General features: G+C 45.6%; 1 pseudogene; it reads right to left on the bottom strand.

Moving 5' to 3' along the window:
• Positions 1 to 16,716, bottom strand: part of LOC116980375 — an 87,984-nt pseudogene extending 71,268 nt beyond the window's left edge.
• Positions 16,717 to 18,900: the final 2,184 nt, after the last annotated feature.

Genomic DNA, 18,900 nt, shown 5'->3' with positions numbered 1-18,900 from the left:
AACAACATGCGCAAGACGCCAATCCTCCGGCACTATTCCCGTTTCTAATGACATTTGAAATATTTCTGCCATAGCCCCTGCTATTTCTACACTAACTTCCCTCAATGTCCTAGGGAATATCCTGTCCGGACCTGGAGACTTATCCACTTTTATATTTCTCAAAAGTTTCAGTACTTCCTCTTCTTTGATCCTCATAGTTTCCATAGCTACTCTACTTGTTTCCCTTACCTCACATAATTCAATATCCTTCTCCTTGGTGAATACCGAAGAAACGAAACTGTTCAATATCTCCCCCATCTCTTTTGGCTCTGCAGATAGTTGGCCACTCTGACTCTCTAATGGACCAATTTTATCCCTCGTTATCCTTTTGCTATTAATATAGCGGTAGAAACCCTTCGGATTTACTTTTACCTTACTTGCCAAAGCAACCTCATATCTTCTTTTAGCTTTTCTAATTTCTTTCTTAAGCCAATTGGTTTTTAGTGAAAGAGTAATGTTGATTTCCATTTTATGGATTGAAAATCATAAAATACTGACGAGTGATGGGAAGTACATATCTGCTTAAGATCAGCACAGGTTAATATTAGAAATCAGGTTGGCTGTTTCTGGGCATGTTGAGTTGTTCATGGGGAGAAAGCCCAAAAAGCTTGTGGCTGACTGCATCGCACACCTTACTAGGGCATTGATCAAGAAACAACTTCATACCCAAGTTCCTACTTCAGCTGCTCGAAACAGTCCTGAACCTTTCCCCTCTGTGGTTCACTGACAGATTTTTTCATTGCAATATTGTTCCATTTTATAAGGTCATAAGGCCATACGTGCTAGGAGCAGAATTAGGCCATTTGACCCATAAAATCTACACTGCCATTCAATCATGGCTGATCTATCTCTCCCGCGTAACCCAAGCTCCTGCCTTCTCCCCATAATCCCTGACACCCATACTAATCAAGAATCTATCTATCTCTGCCTTAAAAAATATCCATTGACTTAGCCTCTGCAGCCATCTGTGGCAAAGAATTCAACAGGTACACCACCCTCTGAGACTATGATCTCTAGTGCTAGACTCTCCCGCTAGTGGAAACATCCTCTCCACATCCACTCTATCCACGCCTTTCACTATTCAGTAAGTTTCAATGAGGTCTCCCCCTCATCCAAATTGTGGAGAATGATCCATCCAATGTGGAGATTGGTGGGTAAGTGGTGAGGACGAGGGGAAGCCTAACCTTGCTCCGTGTGGGAAGAGAGGGGGTGAAAGAAGAAGTGTAGCAAATGGAACAGATACGGCTGAGAGCCCTGTCAACGATGGTGGAAGAACTGAGATGGAAAGCAGAACAGCAGCAACGTGGACAGAGAATAGAATGAGAACTAATTGGAAGCAGGCTGGCTGTCAAGCAGTTTACAGTGAATATAGATCTGTAACCTATCCCCTAGTTTAACTAGTGGGATGCCTTCTCAATGTTAAATATCCAAGTACCATATGGCTAGTGACAAAAGTGCAGTTCGCTGTCTCCAGTCCGTACATTATGGGCACAGCAGACATCCACATCTCCAATCTGTCTGTCTGCATTCTTAGGGTTGGGTGGTGCAGCTCACTATGCCTGGTGAGTTTCTATTTCAGTTTCAGTTTCAGTTTATTGTCACGTGTACTGAGGTACAGTGAAAAACTTTTGTTGCGTGCTAACCAGTCAGCGGAAAGACACAAATGATTACAAGCCATTCACAGTGTACAGACACACGATAAGGGAATAACGTTTAGTGCAAGATAAAGTCAGTAAAGTCTGATCAAAGATAGTCCGAGGGTAGACAAAAATGCTGGCGAAACTCAGCGGGTGAGGCAGCATCTTTGGAGCGAAGGAATAGGTGATATTTCGGGTCGAGACCCTTTATCAGACTGATCTGGGAATGGGGGGGGGGGAGGAGGTGGGGGTGGGAAGAAGAAAGGAAGAGGCGGTGACAGTAGGCTGTGGGAGAGCTGGGAAGGGGAGGGGAAGGAGGGAGAAAGCAAGGACTACCTGAAATTGGAGGTCAATGTTCATACCCCTGGGGTGTAACTACCCAAATGAAATATGAGGTGCTATTCCTCCAATTTTCGGTGGGACTCACTCTGGCCATGGATGAGGCCCAGGACAGAAAGGTCAGATTCGGAATGGGAGGGGGAGTTGAAGTGCTGAAGGGAGATCAGGTTGGTTAATTCCGAGGTGTTGGGCAAAGCGATCGCAAAGCCTGCGCTTGGTCTCACCGATATAGAGCAGTTGACACCTAGAACAGCGGATGCAATAGATGAGGTTCGAGGAGGTGCAGGTGAACCTCGGCCTCACCTTGAAAGACTGTTTGGGTCCTTGGATGGAGTCGAGGGGGGAGGTAAAGCGACAAGTGTAGCATTTCCAGCGGTTGCGAGGGGAAGTACCAGGAGAGGGGGTGGTTTGGGTGAGAAGGGACAAATTGACCAAGAAGGGAGCGGTCTCTGCGGAAAGCCGAAAGGGGAGGAGATGGGAAGTTGTGGCCAGTGGTGGGATCCCGTTGGAGGTGGCGAAAATGTCGGAGGATTATCTGTTGTATGTGACAGCTGGATGGTGAAGACAAGAGGGACTCTGTCATTGTTATGAATGGGGGATTGGGAGTGAGTGTGGAGCTACGGGATATAGAGTAGACCCTGGTGAGAGCCTCATCTATAGTCGAGGAGGGGAACCCCCATTCCCTAATTAATGAGGACATCTCCGATGCCCTGGTTTGGCTCGGGGCCGAATGGCCTACTCCTGCACCTATTGTCTATTGGAACACCTCATCCTAGATGCAGACGCGGCGTAGATGTGTCTACCTTTGATTTTTCCAGCATCTGCAGTTCTTTCTTAAAGATAATCCGTGGGTCATAAATGAGATAAGTAGTAGTTCAGGACTGCTCTCTAACTGCAGCAGGATGGTTCAGTTGCCTGATAACAGCTGGGAGGAAACTGACCCTGAATCTGGAGATGTGCGTTTTCACACGTCTGTACCTTTTGCCCGCTGGGAGGAGGGAGAAGAGGGCCAGGGTGCAACTTATCCTTGATTATGCTGCTGTCCTTGCTGAAGTATAAATGGAGTTAATAGAAGGAAGGTTGGTTTGTGTGATGGTCTGGGCTGTGCCTACAATTCGCTGCAATTTTTGGCGGTCTTGGATGGATTCGCTGCAATTTTTCGTGTTCTTCGATGGGGTGGCAAGGAGGAAATGTTACTAGGGAAAAGGAAGAACTAGGTGCAGTTCCGGATCACACTAACTTTCTGCAGTTCTGGGAGAAGGCCTTCTAGATGAGTTCTCTGGGTGCAGAAAAGATTTACAAGAATGTTGCCAGGACTCTAGGGAGAGGTTGAGCTGGGACACTATTCCTTGGAGCACAGGAGAATGAGGGCTGTTATTATTTCGCTGTCCAAAATCACAGCAGGAATAGATTGCGTTGTTGCACAGAGTCTCTTGCCCAGAGGAAGGGAATCGAGAACCAGAGGACATAGGCTTAAGGTGAGGAGGGAGAGATTTAATAGAAACCCGAGGGAAAACCTTTTCACACAAAGGTTGGTGGGTATGTGGAACGAGCTGCCGGAGGAGGTAGTTAAGGTTGGTACTATTGCAACGTACATGGGTAGGACAGGTTTAGAGGGATATGGGCCAAATGCAGGCAGGTGTTGGTAGTGTAGATGGGACATGATGCTTGTTGTGGGCCGAACGGCCTGTTTCCATGCTGTATGATTCTGTGACTCTAAGGACCTCGTCTCTTTAAACACATTAAATAACCATTCTTTAAGACTCCCTTTTGCCTTAAATATCAAAAGAACCAGGGTGGAACATACACGACACCCAGTGGTGGGCCCTGCTGAGGATGATATGGGCTAAATTGGTGGGGTGTTGAGTTTACTGACAGCTACCAGCATAGGGGTTAGGGACAACCCGCTTTTCTTGCAGCTGTTTCAGTGTACATTTTCCTTCTTAATATTTCATCCATTCTTAAAATGTCAAAAGCATTTAGATTTGAGAAGAACTATATGAAATGAAGTCTGTAATGGAAGTCTGAAAGAAACCCACATTTTTACAAATAAACGAATTAAGCCGGACGTCTGCCTAAATGGGGAATTCTAGATGACCTGGAGTCGGTAGAAGGATTAGTCTGGCAGAGATTATGTATTGTAACTCCAACCTCTGACAACAGTCAAATTGTACAACTTGACAGGTGAGACGGCATGATTAGACTGTGTGTCTAGATATTGTAATTAGCCAAGGGCCCCAGGTCTTTCTGCATGCTTGCTTAAACTGTTGTTATCTTATCTAAATCCTAGTAAACTACTTTTCGAGTGACAGATTACTTAATTGCTAGGAATGTGTGCCATTTTACACTGCAGTGGCTTTGCTGTAATAGGGACATCAGCCTGGACATGTGTATACTGTGTCTCCGTTAAGATTGATTTTCTACAGTTGATATTGGAAAAAAAGGGATAGAGTTCTGGCAATGCACATTAAATCTACGATTAACCTTTCTCATTGTAGTATAAATGCAACAAGGATGCATAGAACAGTACAGTACAGGAACAGGCCATTCGGCCCACAACGCCTGTGCCGAGCATCATGTCAAGTTGAACTACTCTCCTCTGCCTGCATGTGATCCATATCTCTCCATTCCCTGCATTTCCATGTACCTATATACAAGTCTCTTAAATGCGACTATAGTATCTTCTTCCACTTGCACCTAAGCAGCAAGTTCGATACGATACGATACGACACAATACAACTTTATTTACCCCAGGAGGGAAATTGATCTGCCAACAGTCATAAAACACAACAAGATTCATGAAACATGAAATTAAAGTGATGAGTGGAAAGTCCAGGTTTAGGGATGTGCAAAGATTGGGGAGGGGGGACTATGTAAAAAACTTGCCCTACACATAATTTTGAATGAATGAATGAATGAATGAATGAATGAATGAATGAATGAATGAATGAAAACTTTATTGTCATTCAGATATACACCTAGACACAGTGCACCTTGAACGAAATTTCGTTGCATTTGACTCTCCAATCAGGTAAATAGTAAAAGTAAAAGTGCTAAGTGCGTCCATAAAAATGCCTCATGTGCATGGTTCTGTAAAATAAATATATATAAAAAGCTTTTTTTTTTAAAAGTGTCGATATTTTAAAAGTTCTAGCCTCGGTTTTGTTGATTGTTCAGTAATCTTATGGCCTGGGGGATGAAGCTGTTGCAGAACCTGGTTGTCCCGCTCTTCATGCTGCGGTACCTCCTCCCAGAGTTAAGCAGTATAAACAGTCCGAATTGTGGGTGTGTGGGGGCTCTGGTAATGCCCTTAGCTCTAATCAGACAGCGCTTGTACCCCATGTCCATGATTGAAGGAAGAGAAGTCCCAATGATTTTTTCCGCTGTCCTCACCACTCTCTGAAGGCACTTCCAGTCCGCAGCTGTACAGCTGCCGCACCACGTAGAGATGCAGCTGGTCATGACCGACTCAATTGTGCTTCTGTAGAAGGTGGCGAGGATGGGAGGGTGGAGGTGTAAACTTCTCAACCTGCGGAGGAAGTACAACCGCTGCTGTGCCCGTTTTGCCAGAGATGTAATGTTTGTGGACCAGTTTAAGGTGTCCGTTATATGCACCCCCAGGAACTTGATCTTTTTCACCTGCTCCACTGCTGAGTTGTTGATGCAAAGTGGAGTGTGACTGGGCTGAATTTTCCTTCTGAAATCGACGACAATCTCCTTGGTTTTGTTCACATTTAGGAGAAGGTTGTTCCTGCTGCACCAGCTCACGAGCTGTTCCACCTCCTCTCTATATGCCTGGTCGTCGTTATTGCGGATGAGGCCCACTACTGTTGTGTCATCCGCGTATTTGTTGATATGGTTAGCAGTGGACCTGGCGACACAGTCATGTGTCATCAATGTGAAGAGCAGCGGACTCAGGACACAGCCCTGAGGGGATCCGGTGCTTAGTGTGATGACCGAGGAGGTGTTCTTCCCCACCCGCACAGACTGGGGTCTTTCAGAAAGGAAATCCAGGATCCAGTTGCATAGTATGGTATTGAAACCTAGGGGTGCCAGTTTGCTCACCAGATGCTGGGGGATTATCGTGTTAAATGCTGAGCTGAAATCAACAAACAGCATCCGCATGTGGGTGTTCCTCTCCTCCAGGTGTTGTAGGCTCAGGTGGACTACAGAGGAAATAGCATCCTCTGTGGAGCGGTTCGGGCGATAAGCAAACTGGAACGGGTCAAAACTGGAGGGGAGTTTAGAGACCATGTGCTGCTTAATAAGCCTCTCAAAGCACTTCATTATTATTGGTGTGAGTGCTACGGGGCGGTAATCATTCAGGCAGGTTATTGTAGACTTTTTGGGAACTGGTATGATGGTGGCTGTCTTGAAACATAATGGAACAATGGCCTGGTTCAGGGAGATGTTAAAAATGTCTGTCAGAACCAGAGCCAGCTGGTCGGCACATCCCCTAAGCAGACGCCCCGGTATGTTATCCGGTCCGGCTGCCTTTCGCTGGTCAATACCCTCCAGGATTTTGCGGATTACATACGTCTATCAGGTCCCCTCTCAACTTCTGACACAAGAGAGGAAACTAAGTTTGTCCAACCTCTCCTTACAGGTTTGTCCAGCCTCACAATCTCCTGGATCAGCCTAACATAAGAGACATTGTCAAATGCCCTATTGAAGCGCATAAACTAACATACTTCATTCTCCCTCAACAACAAACACCATCTTTTGCCATGTCTTTCACTGACACACTCCATCCTGTCTTTCACTGACACAACCTATTGGGCCTGTCCCACTTCGGCAACCTTTTAGGCGACTGCAGGAGACTATGCGGTTGCCACATGTTTGCGGGTGGTTGCTGGGTAGTCGCCTTCATGGTTGTTCATGGTCGTGAGGAGTTTCTGCTATGTGGGGACTAGTCGCGGCCTCATTATGGTCGGCGCAAATTTTTCAACATGTTGAAAAATTAGCGGCGACCAGAATGAAGCCGCCATGGAGAGTAGCGAGAATTCTCGTGCCGTAGGTGCAGTGGTAGTGCGTTGCCAGGAGGTCGAAGGTTGTCGTAGGTTCTCGTAGGTTGTAGCTGGTGCTGACCGGTGAATTTCATTGGCTCATTGGGGAAAAAAAAAAGTGAACAGTAGTTTTCAGAACCAAGGGTAACCGACCGGTAATGTTAATGTCCGCTGAGCTTCACAGCCGTGTATCTCTGGCTTCTTAAAAGTTGTCTCCACTCCTTAGAAGATTGAGGGGGGATCTTATAGAAACTTACAACATTCTTAAGGGGTTGGACAGGCTAGATGCAGGAAGATTGTTCCCGATGTTGGGGAAGTCCAGAACAAGGGGACACAATTTAAGGATAAGGGGGAAGTCTTTTAGGACCGAGATGAGAAAAACATTTTTCACAAAGAGAGTGGTGAATCTCTGGAATTCTCTGCCACAGAAGGTAGTTGAGACCAGTTCATTGGCTATATTTAAGAGGGAGTTAGATGTGGCCCTTGTGGCTAAAGGGATCAGGGGGTATGGAGAGAAGGCAGGTACAGGATACTGAGTTGGATGATCAGCCATGATCATAGTGAATGGAGGTGGAGGCTCGAATGGGCCGAATGGCCTACTCCTGCTATGTTTTCTATGTTTCTATGTTTCTCCCCAACCCATCTCCACCTTCTACCCCCTCTCCCCCCCTCTCCCCTTCCCCTCTCCCCCCCTCTTTTAAAGAACTTTTGTGACCCTTCCAGTACACTGTGCTTTCACCATATTAATTAGTGCCAACCTTCCTGTTCATCGTGGTGTGTGTCTGTATCACATTGGCTTTGCACTGTGTGAATTTCACTCAGACAGCGCTCACCCCACTTGCCCTGTCCCCCGCCTGCATAAGTTCAAGTTCAAGTTCAAGTGAGTTTATTGTCATGTGTCCCTGTATAGGACAATGAAATTCTTGCTTTGCTTAAGCACACAGAAAATAGTAGGCATTTACTACAAAACAGATAAATGTGTCCATATACCATGATATAAATATATACACACATGAATAAATAAACTGGTAGTGCAAATAACAGAAAGTGGTTGCTAATAATCAGAGTTTTGTCCGAGCCAGGTTTAATAACCTGATGGCTGAGGGGAAGTAGCTATTCCTGAACCTGGTTGTTGCAGTCTTCAGGCTCCTGTACCTTCTACCTGAAGGTAGCAGGGAGATCAGTGTGTGACCAGGATGGTGTGGGTCTTTGATGATACTGCCAGCCTTTTTGAGGCAGCGACTGCGATAAATCCCCTCGATGGAAGGAAGGTCAGAGCCGATGATGGACTGGGCAGTGTTTACTACTTTTTGTAATCTTTTCCTCTCCAGGGCGCTCAAATTTCCGAACCAAGCCACGATGCAACCGGTCAGTATGCTCTCGACTGTGCACCTGTAGAAGTTAGAGAGAGTCTTCCTTGACAATCCGACTCTCCGTAATCTTCTCAGGAAGTAGAGGCGCTGATGAGCTTTTTTGATAATTGCGTTCGTGTTCTCGGACCAGGAAAGATCTTCAGAGATGTGCACCCCCAGGAATTTGAAGTTCTTGACCCTTTCAACCATCGACCCGTTGATATAAATGGGGCTGTGGGTCCCCCTCCTACTCCTTCCAAAGTCCACAATCAGTTCCTTGGTTTTGCTGGTGTTCAGGGCCAGGTTATTGCGCTGGCACCATATGGTCAGTTGCTCGATCTCTCTTCTGTACTCTGACTCATCCCCATCAGTGATACGCCCCACAATAGTGGTGTCGTCAGCGAACTTGATGATGGAGTTCGCACTGTGGTTCGCTACGCAGTCATGGGTATAGAGTGAGTACAGCAGGGGGCTGAGCACGCAGCCTTGAGGTGCTCTCGTGCTTATTGTTATTGAGGCTGACACATTTCCACCAATACGAACAGACTGTGGTCTGTGGACGAGGAAGTCGAGGATCCAGTTGCAGAGGGATGCGCAGAGACCCAGTTCTGCGAGTTTGGTAACCAGTTTGGAGGGGATGATTGTGTTAAATGCCGAGCTGTAATCAATGAATAACAGCCTGACATATGAATTTTTGTTGTCCAAGTGGTCCAGTGTGGAGTGACAGGCAGGTGAAGGAAGCGGTGTGTGTAGTGTGTGTGTGTTCCACTCTGCCAGTCGCCGTTCCCGTCACCGGTTTTTCAGACAACTGCCAGGAACTTGACAGTAGCCGACAGTTGCCTGAAAATCGCCTAAGTAGGACTGGCCCATATCTCTCTCATTCACTGGCACACTCCATATCTCTCTCACTGGCACACTCCATGAATCTCTCACTACCCTCGTTCCCATTGACACACTTTTTCCTCTCTCACAGGCACATGCCATCTCTCTCTCACTCACTGACACACTCAATTGCTCCCACTGACACACTCTATCTCTCTCTCACTATCACACTGCATCTTTCTCATACACAGACTCCATGTGCAGTTCGAGTGGAGCTCAACATAAGATTGAAGAACTGCATCTCAGTTTTCAACCAAGCATATTACCCTGTCTGAAGAAGGGTCTCGACCCGAAACGTCACCTATTCCTTTTCTCCGAGATGCTGTCTGACCCGCTGAGTTAGTCCATATTTTTGTGTCTATCTTCGGTTTAAACCAACATCTGCAGTTCTCTCCTACACATATTGTAGTGTAGTTCAGAGATGCAGGTTGGATCGCAGGCCCTTCAGCCCACCGAGCCCATGCCAACTATCGATCACCCTTTCACACTAGTTTTCCATTATCCCACGTCCTCATCCACTGCCTGCACACAAGGAGCAATTTACAGAGGTCACTTAACCTGCATGATCGCACGTCTTTGAGATGCAGGAGGATACCGGCAATTTTTTTTCACATTTTAATGGCTGTTCTCCATGATCACAATTACACAATCTTCTGCAATTCCTCCATGGGAATCATTTATTTCAGAAATATATGACATGATTTCAAATGCAAAACACTGCAGATTATGTAAATCTGGGAAGAAATGCTGGAAATATTCAACAAAGGTCATCGACCTAAAATATTAGCCTTCTTGCTCTTTGCAGATCCTGCTTATATCACATTTTTGGTTCATTCTGTGCCTTTCAAAGATGACATTTCCACAGGATCTTGACAGTGTGCCGAGTACCAGCACCAAAATAAAACTCTTCACAACTTAAAAAGTATAATTATATCTGGATATCTCAGAAGTGTCCAATGATTCCTGATGCTGTTTTTATATAACTGCATTAAGAATGCATTCCATCGCATTAATTATTTTACCCTGTTGAAATGATTGTTTTTAAACCCCTGCTCCTACTGCAGCCCCAGTAAGCAATATATAAAGAATCTAGATCATCAATAATAGAATACAGAAAGTATACTGCAAAGTCAAGAGAACTGGGGAAATGGCATTTTCAGTTTGCTACTAAATGTGCTTTAAGTGCTTTCAATAACTAAGGCAGCATACATTAAAAGGTTTAGTGAGTTGGATCTCATTATAGATTTAAGGCATCACAATCAACGATGGAGAATTGAAATTATTCTCAGTAGTTCTGGCTTTACATTTGCTAATGTCACTTGACAAGTGGTCTCCTTGGGCACATTTTGGATACAGTGAAGAAGCTATCGTTATTAAAAGCTCACTACAAGAAAACCAAATTATATTTGCTCTGCTTTGGTTCAAAGGTTCAAAGGACTTTTATTATCACGTGTACCAATTATACAGTGATTAGCAATGTTACAAAATTTTGAGATTTTAAAAATCAAGTCTTTAATTTATCCCATCAGATAAAGCATAAAAATAAGTTTAATTTGACACCTAATTCACTTTCATATCTTCAGTATTAAAAACGTTATGGCCATTTTCATACTCGGAAATTGGCATCTTGTTCCCTATTGCTTTTTCATTGACTTAACACAAAAGCTGTGATCGAGAACATTTAAAGGCCGATAACTTTCTTAAAATTTAAGAGAACTGAAAGAAATTTTCAGTTATTGTAGATTGAAGCATTCTGAAACAAATATGAAACAATCTTACTTAGAAGACTTGAAATTAAAGCATATAATTAGTTAGTTACCTAATTGTAGCTAATTACAAAATTCAATTACTAGATCTAAACATCTATCCATTTCTTAAGAATAGATTATTTTTAAATAGCCTAAGTGTCCAAATAACATTCACACAATAATTCAGAATATAACATAATTTATAAATCTCATTGTATTGGGTTTATAGGCCAAATGGAAGGAATTTAATGTTTAATACTTGTAAATTAATGGCCATTTAAATCAGCTTGCGAGTGGGTTTTACTGGAACGGGACCATTTAGAACGTTCAGATGCGGTGAATTTATACCCCCATATCTGCAGAAAATACACTGCCGGTTCTTCGGGGGGGAAAATCACCGTTTCGCAACTTAAAATGTGAATTAAATACATCTTAAGCAACACTTTTATACATAAAAATAAACTACTTTCTTTTAAGTTCAAGTTCAAGTGAGTTTATTGTCATGTGTCCCTGTATAGGACAATGAAATTCTTGCTTTGCTTAAGCACACAGAAAATAGTAGGCATTTACTACAAAACAGATAAATGTGTCCATATACCATGATATAAATATATACACACATGAATAAATAAACTGGTAGTGCAAATAACAGAAAGTGGTTGCTAATAATCAGAGTTTTGTCCGAGCCAGGTTTAATAGCCTGATGGCTGAGGGGAAGTAGCTATTCCTGAACCTGGTTGTTGCAGTCTTCAGGCTCCTGTACCTTCTACCTGAAGGTAGCAGGGAGATCAGTGTGTGGCCAGGATGGTGTGGGTCTTTGATGATACTGACAGCTTTTTTGAGGCAGCGACTGCGATAAATCCCCTCGATGGAAGGAAGGTCAGAGCCGATGATGGACTGGGCAGTGTTTACTACTTTTTGTAGTCTTTTCCTCTCCAGGGCGCTCAAATTTCCGAACCAAGCCACGATGCAACCGGTCAGCGTGCTCTCGACTGTGCACCTGTAGAAGTTAGAGAGAGTCTTCCTTGACAATCCGACTCTCCGTAATCTTCTCAGGAAGTAGAGGCGCTGATGAGCTTTTTTGATAATTGCGTTCGTGTTCTCGGACCAGGAAAGATCTTCAGAGATGTGCACCCCCAGGAATTTGAAGTTCTTGACCCTTTCAACCATCGACCCGTTGATATAGATGGGGCTGTGGGTCCCCCTCCTACTCCTTCCAAAGTCCACAATCAGTTCCTTGGTTTTGCTGGTGTTCAGGGCCAGGTTATTGCACTGGCACCATATGGACAGTTGCTCGATCTCTCTTCTGTACTCTGACTCATCCCCATCAGTGATACGCCCCACAATAGTGGTGTCGTCAGCGAACTTGATGATGGAGTTCGCACTGTGGTTCGCTACGCAGTCATGGGTATAGAGTGAGTACAGCAGGGGGCTGAGCACGCAGCCTTGAGGTGCTCCCGTGCTGATTGTTATTGAGGCTGACACATTTCCACCAATACGAACAGACTGTGGTCTGTGGACGAGGAAGTCAAGGATCCAGTTGCAGAGGGATGCGCAGAGACCCAGTTCTGCGAGTTTGGTAACCAGTTTGGAGGGGATGATTGTGTTAAATGCCGAGCTGTAATCAATGAATAACAGCCTGACATATGAGTTTTTGTTGTCCAAGTGGTCCAGTGCGGAGTGGAGGGCCAGCAAGATCGCATCCACCGTTGATCTGTTGTGGCGGTACGCGAACTGCAGTGGGTCCAGGTTTTTGTCGATGTAGGAGTTGATTTGCTCCATGATCAACCTCTCAAAGCACTTCATCACCACCGGCGTTAGTGCCACTGGTCGATAGTCATTGAGGCACGTCACCTTACTCTTCTTCGGCACCGGTATAATTGATGCCCTTTTAAAGCAGGTGGGGACCTCAGACCTCAGAAGTGAGAGGTTGAAAATGTCCGTAAAAACTCCCGCCAGTTGGTCCGCACAGGTTTTTAGAACACGGCCGGGTATACCATCAGGTCCAGGTGCTTTTCGGGGGTTCACCCCTCTGAAGGTCCTCAATAAAATCCGTCCCAGTTGTCGGCATTGACGGCTTCAGAAGCTGCTTTTAAAATCATTCCAGTGATTAACTTGTCGGGTGAATTTTTTTAAAAACCACACATAACGGCCGTAGGAACGATTCTTTAGCAAAATCTTGCACTCCAACAAATATAATTCAGGACCAGGTCGGGAAAAAAATCCCGTTTTAACCCCGCCCCCACCCCCCCCCCCCTCAAACGCGCCAAAACCGCGCACACGGCCAGTGGCAGAATTACAGCGCCGCTGAAGGTAAGTTTTGTAACATGCCTACAGTGATATTTGATTTACCATATATCCATATTAAAAAAAAGCACCAAGTACATAAAATGTACCACAACTACATAAAATCTAACATAAACATCCACCACAGCGGATTCCCCACATTCCTCACTGTGATGGAAGGCAATAAAGTCTAATTTTCTTCCCTCTTTTTTTCTCCCGCTGTTGGAGGAGTCGAACCATCTGCAGTCAGGGTGATTGAAGCTCCCGCAGCCGGCAAACAAAGCCCCCGCGTCGGGGCGGTCGAAGCTCCTGCGGCTTGGAGCTCACAAACTCGGTCCCTAACCAGGGGCCTCAAGCTGCATGATGTTAAAGTCTGCAGGCTCCCGCGGTTGAAGCTCCAAGGTCGATCCCTGGCAAAGGGATCGCCAGCTCCGCGATGGAGAGGGAGTACAGAGAAGGTTCACCAGACTGATTCCTGGGATGGCAGGACTTTCATATGAAGAAAGACTGGATAGACTCGGCTTGTACACGCTAGAATTTAGAAGATTGAGGGGGGATCTTATAGAAACTTACAAAATTCTTAAGGGGTTGTACAAGCAAGATGCAGGAAGATAATTCCCGATGTTGGGGAAGTCCAGAACAAGGGGACACAGTTTAAGGATAAGAGGGAAGTCTTTTAGGACCGAGATGAGGAAATCATATTTTACACAGAGAGTGGTGAATGTGTGGAATTCTCTGCCACAGAAGGTAGTTGAAGCCAGTTCATTGGCTAGATTTAAGAGGGAGTTAGATGTGGCCCTTGTGGCTTAAGGGATCAGGGGGTATGGAGCGAAGGCAGGTATGGGATATTGATTTGGATGATCAGCCATGATCATATTGAATGGCGGTGCAGGCTCGAAGGGCCGAATGGCCTATTCCTGCAGCTATTTTCTATGTTTCTATGTTTCTATGCTATGTCCGCAGGCTCCCATGGTTGGAGCGCCTAAAGTCAGTCTCCAGCAGAGTCCGCTACCTACATGATGTTAGTGCGGATGGAGATCTCTTCTTCTTCTTTAGCCCTTTGCTCTCTAGGGAACATCAGCCATTGATAAATGTCCTCCACCTCACTCGGTTGTTGGCAGTTCTTTCGAGATCTCCCCAGTTGAGCCCACTCTCAGACATTTCTGTCTGGACACCTCTTCTCCAGCTGTTCCTGGGGCGACCTCATTTCCTTTTTCCTTGGGGGTTACATTTCAGGGCTTGCCGGGTGATGTCTATGGCAGGTTTCCTGAGGGTTTGTCCAATCCAACTAGATTTTCTCCTTCAAATTTGTAAGTCAATGGTTTCCTGGCTTGTTCTTTTCCACAGGTCCACATTTCTTACTTTGTCTCTCCACCAGATGTTAAGTATTCTCCTAAGGCAGATGTTAATGAATGTTTGCAGCCTGTTTGTAGTGTGTTTTGTTGTTTTCCATGTCTCTGATCCATACAGCATCATCTGTTTCACATTTGAGTTAAAGATGTGTATTTTGGTGTTGATTGAGATGTGTTTTGAGCTCCAGATCTTCCTGAGCATGTTAAACACTACCCTAGTCTTATTGATTCTACTTTTTATGTCTGCCTCTGCCCCTCTGGTGATGTCCACAACACTGCCTAGGTATGTGAATGTTTCTACCTCCTCTAGAGCTGTGCTGTGCATAAGGATAGGGTTGCTGGCTTTGGAGTGGATCCTCATCACCTGTGTCTTTGCTGTATTGGGTGTAAGACCAAGTTTTGTTGCAGCTTGTAGTTACAGAAGGGCGCCGACCTGTAGGGGGGTATGGCTGCCTAGCCTGCAGCTGTCTGTTTTTTCATTTCTTTTTCTTATTTTTAGTTAGTTTAGTGTTTTGTTTTCAGGAGTTCTAGCTTTTTTATGTGTGGGGGAGGGGGGGGGAGGGGGAAACTAATTTTCAGGGTCCCTACCTGGTCGGAGATGCAGCTTTTCTCCGGGCTGCACTTTCGACCTGTCCTCGCGGCCTACCAGCGGGCCTGGAGCGGCATTTCCTGAGGGGACCGCCCGGAGCCTCGGCATCGGCATTGGCGGTGGCGGCATCGGCGGCGGTAGCGGAGCTGCGGGTCCGAGGAGCGAGGGGACCGCCCGGAGCCTCGGCATCGGCGGCGGCGGCACCGGCATCGGCGGCGGCGGAGCTGCGGGCCTGAGGACGGCGGTGCAGCGCTGGAGCGCCATTGCGGGGCGGGCGGTGCCTTGCCTGGGTCGCCGCGCTGGAACTCCGGTGAGCTGGGACCGGCGTTAAAAATATCGCGGAGCTGCGGGCGGTGGCGCTGAAATTTACATCGGGAGCCTGGGATCTCTCGATGAGATCGCCAGTTGAGCTCCATTCGGCGCGGCCCTGTCGGCTCCGGAAGCCACGATCTTGAGTAGGGAGGCGGCCGTTCCAGGGTTCCCAAGCCGCTGAGAGGACTTTCCCGACGCCGGAACATCATCACCCGGCGAGGACGGCCTGGAACATCGGGCCTCCGTAGAGGCAACTGTGGAGGCCTCAATAGGCCCGACTATGGATGGACATTGGGGATGGGACTGGACTTTGTGCCTTCCCCCATAATGGGAACCATTGTGGGGGGATGTTTTTATGTTAAAGCTATTTATTATTGTTATGTTTGTATTCTTTTTTATGTGCTGCATTGGCAAAAAGAATTTCACTACATCTAGGTGTATGTGACAATAAATCAACCTTTGAACCTTTGAACCTTTGAGCTTGTGAGAGTCTGTCCGTCTTCTCCTGCATTTGTATCTGTGTGTGTGTGAAAGGAGAGCTATGTCATCTGCAATGTCAAGATCATTTAGCTGCTCCCACATTGTCCACTGGATTCCATTTTTGCCCCTTCCATTGTTTCCAACATGATCCAGTCAATTGCCAGGAGGAACAGGAATGGTGACAATAGACATCCCTGCTTGATGCCAGTCCTGACACTAAAGCTCTGGGAGAGCTGACCTGCATGCATAACTTTGCATGAGGTTCCTCATACGAGTTCTTGATTAAGTTTATGATCTAGGTGGGAATTCCATAGTGGTCCATTGGGCGCCATAGTGTTGTCTTGTCTAAGCTGTCAAACGCATTCTCAAAGTCGATGAAGTTGATGTATAAGGACATGTTCCATTCAATAGACTGCTCAATGATGATGCGTAATGTTGCTATGTGGTCTGTGCATGATCGATCCTTCCTGAATCCTGCTTGCTGGTCCCGTAGCCTCTTGTCAACAGCTTCCTGAAGACGGTTGAGGATGACCCGGTTGAGAATTTTACTGAGTACAGAGAGTAGGGTGATCCCTCGGTAGTTGTCACATTTTCATAGGTCACTTTCTTTTGGCAGTTTCACGATGTATCCCTCTGCCCATTCTCTGGGTGTCTTTTCCTCTTTCCAAATTCTCCCAAATAAGCCATAGAGCATGTCTGTGGATGAGTCTATATCTCCCTCATGTTCCTTTCAGTCACCGCAATGTCTGCCTCTTCGGCTAGCCTCTCCACCTGTGTTCTCTTGTCCCTCCTGATGTTCTTTAGCACTTCTTCATGGCATCTTTTGTACTCCTTTTGGGCTAAAGCCTTTTCAGCTCTTGTTCTTGAGTTGTTCACTTTCTCCTTTAACTTTCTCCTCTGTTGGATTGTGTTGAAGGTTTCTGGTCTTATCCACTTTGTGCTTTGGGGTCCTTCTCCCTGGGGCCTCCTCACAGTTGAGCTCCAAGCAGTTTTTAGGTGTTCCCACTCCTCATTTATTGTCCATCCTTCCGCCTCCGCTGTGGCTCTGTGTTTTCCCTTGAGAGGGTATGTGTGGACGGGGGTACGATACAGAAAAACATTGCTTCTCCGTCAAGGTAAGAGATTATATAAGTTCCCCCAACCCCCCCCCCCCCCCCCCCCCCCCTCCCCCCCACCACATAAAACAAGCTAAAAAACACTAAAGCCCCTGTCTCATTTAGGTGATTTTTTGAGTGATTACAGGCGATTAGGCTGTTGCCACATGGTTGTGGGGTGACACCTGTATGGTCGTGAGTTGTCGCCTCAAGTTGCCTAAAGAGTCGTAACATTTTTCTGGTCGCCGCTGGATTTTGAAATGTTCAAAACGTTTTGGCGACTGTGGGCTTGACGTAGCTTGTCTTCTCCTGTCGTAGGTGCTGTCGTAGGTTGTCGCCAGGATGACGCAGATTGTCGCCAGGTGTTAAATAAACAGCAAAGAATGAATGCACGTGACAGACTGTTGGCGAGGCAGCCACTGCTGGTGCCACCCTTTGGAAGTATACAAGTATACCAAATATATTGTATTAATTCATATCTTGAATTTCTCAAGGTGGATGTGTGTGTGCGTCCGAGCGTGCACATATGTGTGTGCATGTGCGGGTGCGTACATGCATGTGTAAGAAAAATAATATTGTTTTTGTGGGATGGATTTCACGCCAAGAATGAGCTACCTTGGCATCTCAGCAACTTCCCGAATGGGATAGTTGAACTTCTCTTGACCTTTGTCTTCCCCTATTGTTGCTCACCTTCAACATTAATCGATGAATAATTAGACCCAATGAGACTGATTTGATCTCCTAGTTCCCACAATGGGAAATGCTGAACCTTTTAATGATCCATTTTTTGTTCATAAGTTTTACACACCAGGGTGCCGTTCGCAGGCACATCTCTCAGTGGGAAAAATGTGCCTGCCTTAATTAAATTGTTATTAGAGTCCTTATATACTATAACATTAGCATGTATTCTGGAGGTTGCAGCCAGGGTTAGGGCCCAGTTAAGATGGTAGCAGACATGAAAAGAGACAAAAGAACTGGCAGGGTGCTTTTAAATGGAGAATTGATTGTGCGTTACAAGATCATGACAGATTTGGACCAAGTGAAAAGGGAAAGGCTGTTCCCATCAGCGGTTGGTTCAGATTCCAAGCGATATTTAAAAAGAATAATGGAGAATTTGGGAAAAATATTTTATACATAAATGGTTAGGACTTTATGCCTTGGAGTGCAGGAGGATGAGGGGTGATCTTATTATCGTGTATAAGATCATGAGGGGAATAGGTAGGATAGATGCACAGAGTCTTTTATCCAGAGTAGGCGTCACGAACGAGAGGACATAATTTTAAGGTGAGAGAGGAAAAATGTAATAAGAAATTGAGGGGTAACTTTTCCACACAGAGTGGGCTGGGTATATGGAGGCCACAGGAAGGAGCTATCCCAACATTTTAAAGACATTTGGGCAGAAAAATTGAGAGGAAGGAAATGGGCCAAATGTGGGTGGGACGAGTGTAGATGGGACATCTTGGTCAGCATTGGCAAGTTGGACCAAAGTGATAGCTTGCATGCTGTATGACTATGAATATTACCTGGAATCTCTGTCTGGAAGGGCAATAGAAACAAGGTCAAACAGAGTTTTTGAACAAATATTGAATAGGTATTTGAGGTAGAATAACTTACAGGAAAGAGTGGATAAACGGGACGGAGAGATGTACATCAAATAGATTTACATTTTGCCCCTTCTTATTTTGCAATGAACTCTTTGGGCCAAAAGTGCTTTTTAAGTGCCATAATAATTTTGTGATTTTTTGATCCTACCCAGTTGTATAAGATGGTTTAGAATTTTCACT

The sequence above is a fragment of the Amblyraja radiata genome, chromosome 1 (genome assembly GCF_010909765.2).
Source record: "Amblyraja radiata isolate CabotCenter1 chromosome 1, sAmbRad1.1.pri, whole genome shotgun sequence".
Taxonomy (NCBI): Eukaryota; Metazoa; Chordata; class Chondrichthyes; order Rajiformes; family Rajidae; genus Amblyraja; species Amblyraja radiata.
Note: the sequence above shows the minus strand (reverse complement) of the source record. Positions and strands in the feature narration are given on the sequence as shown.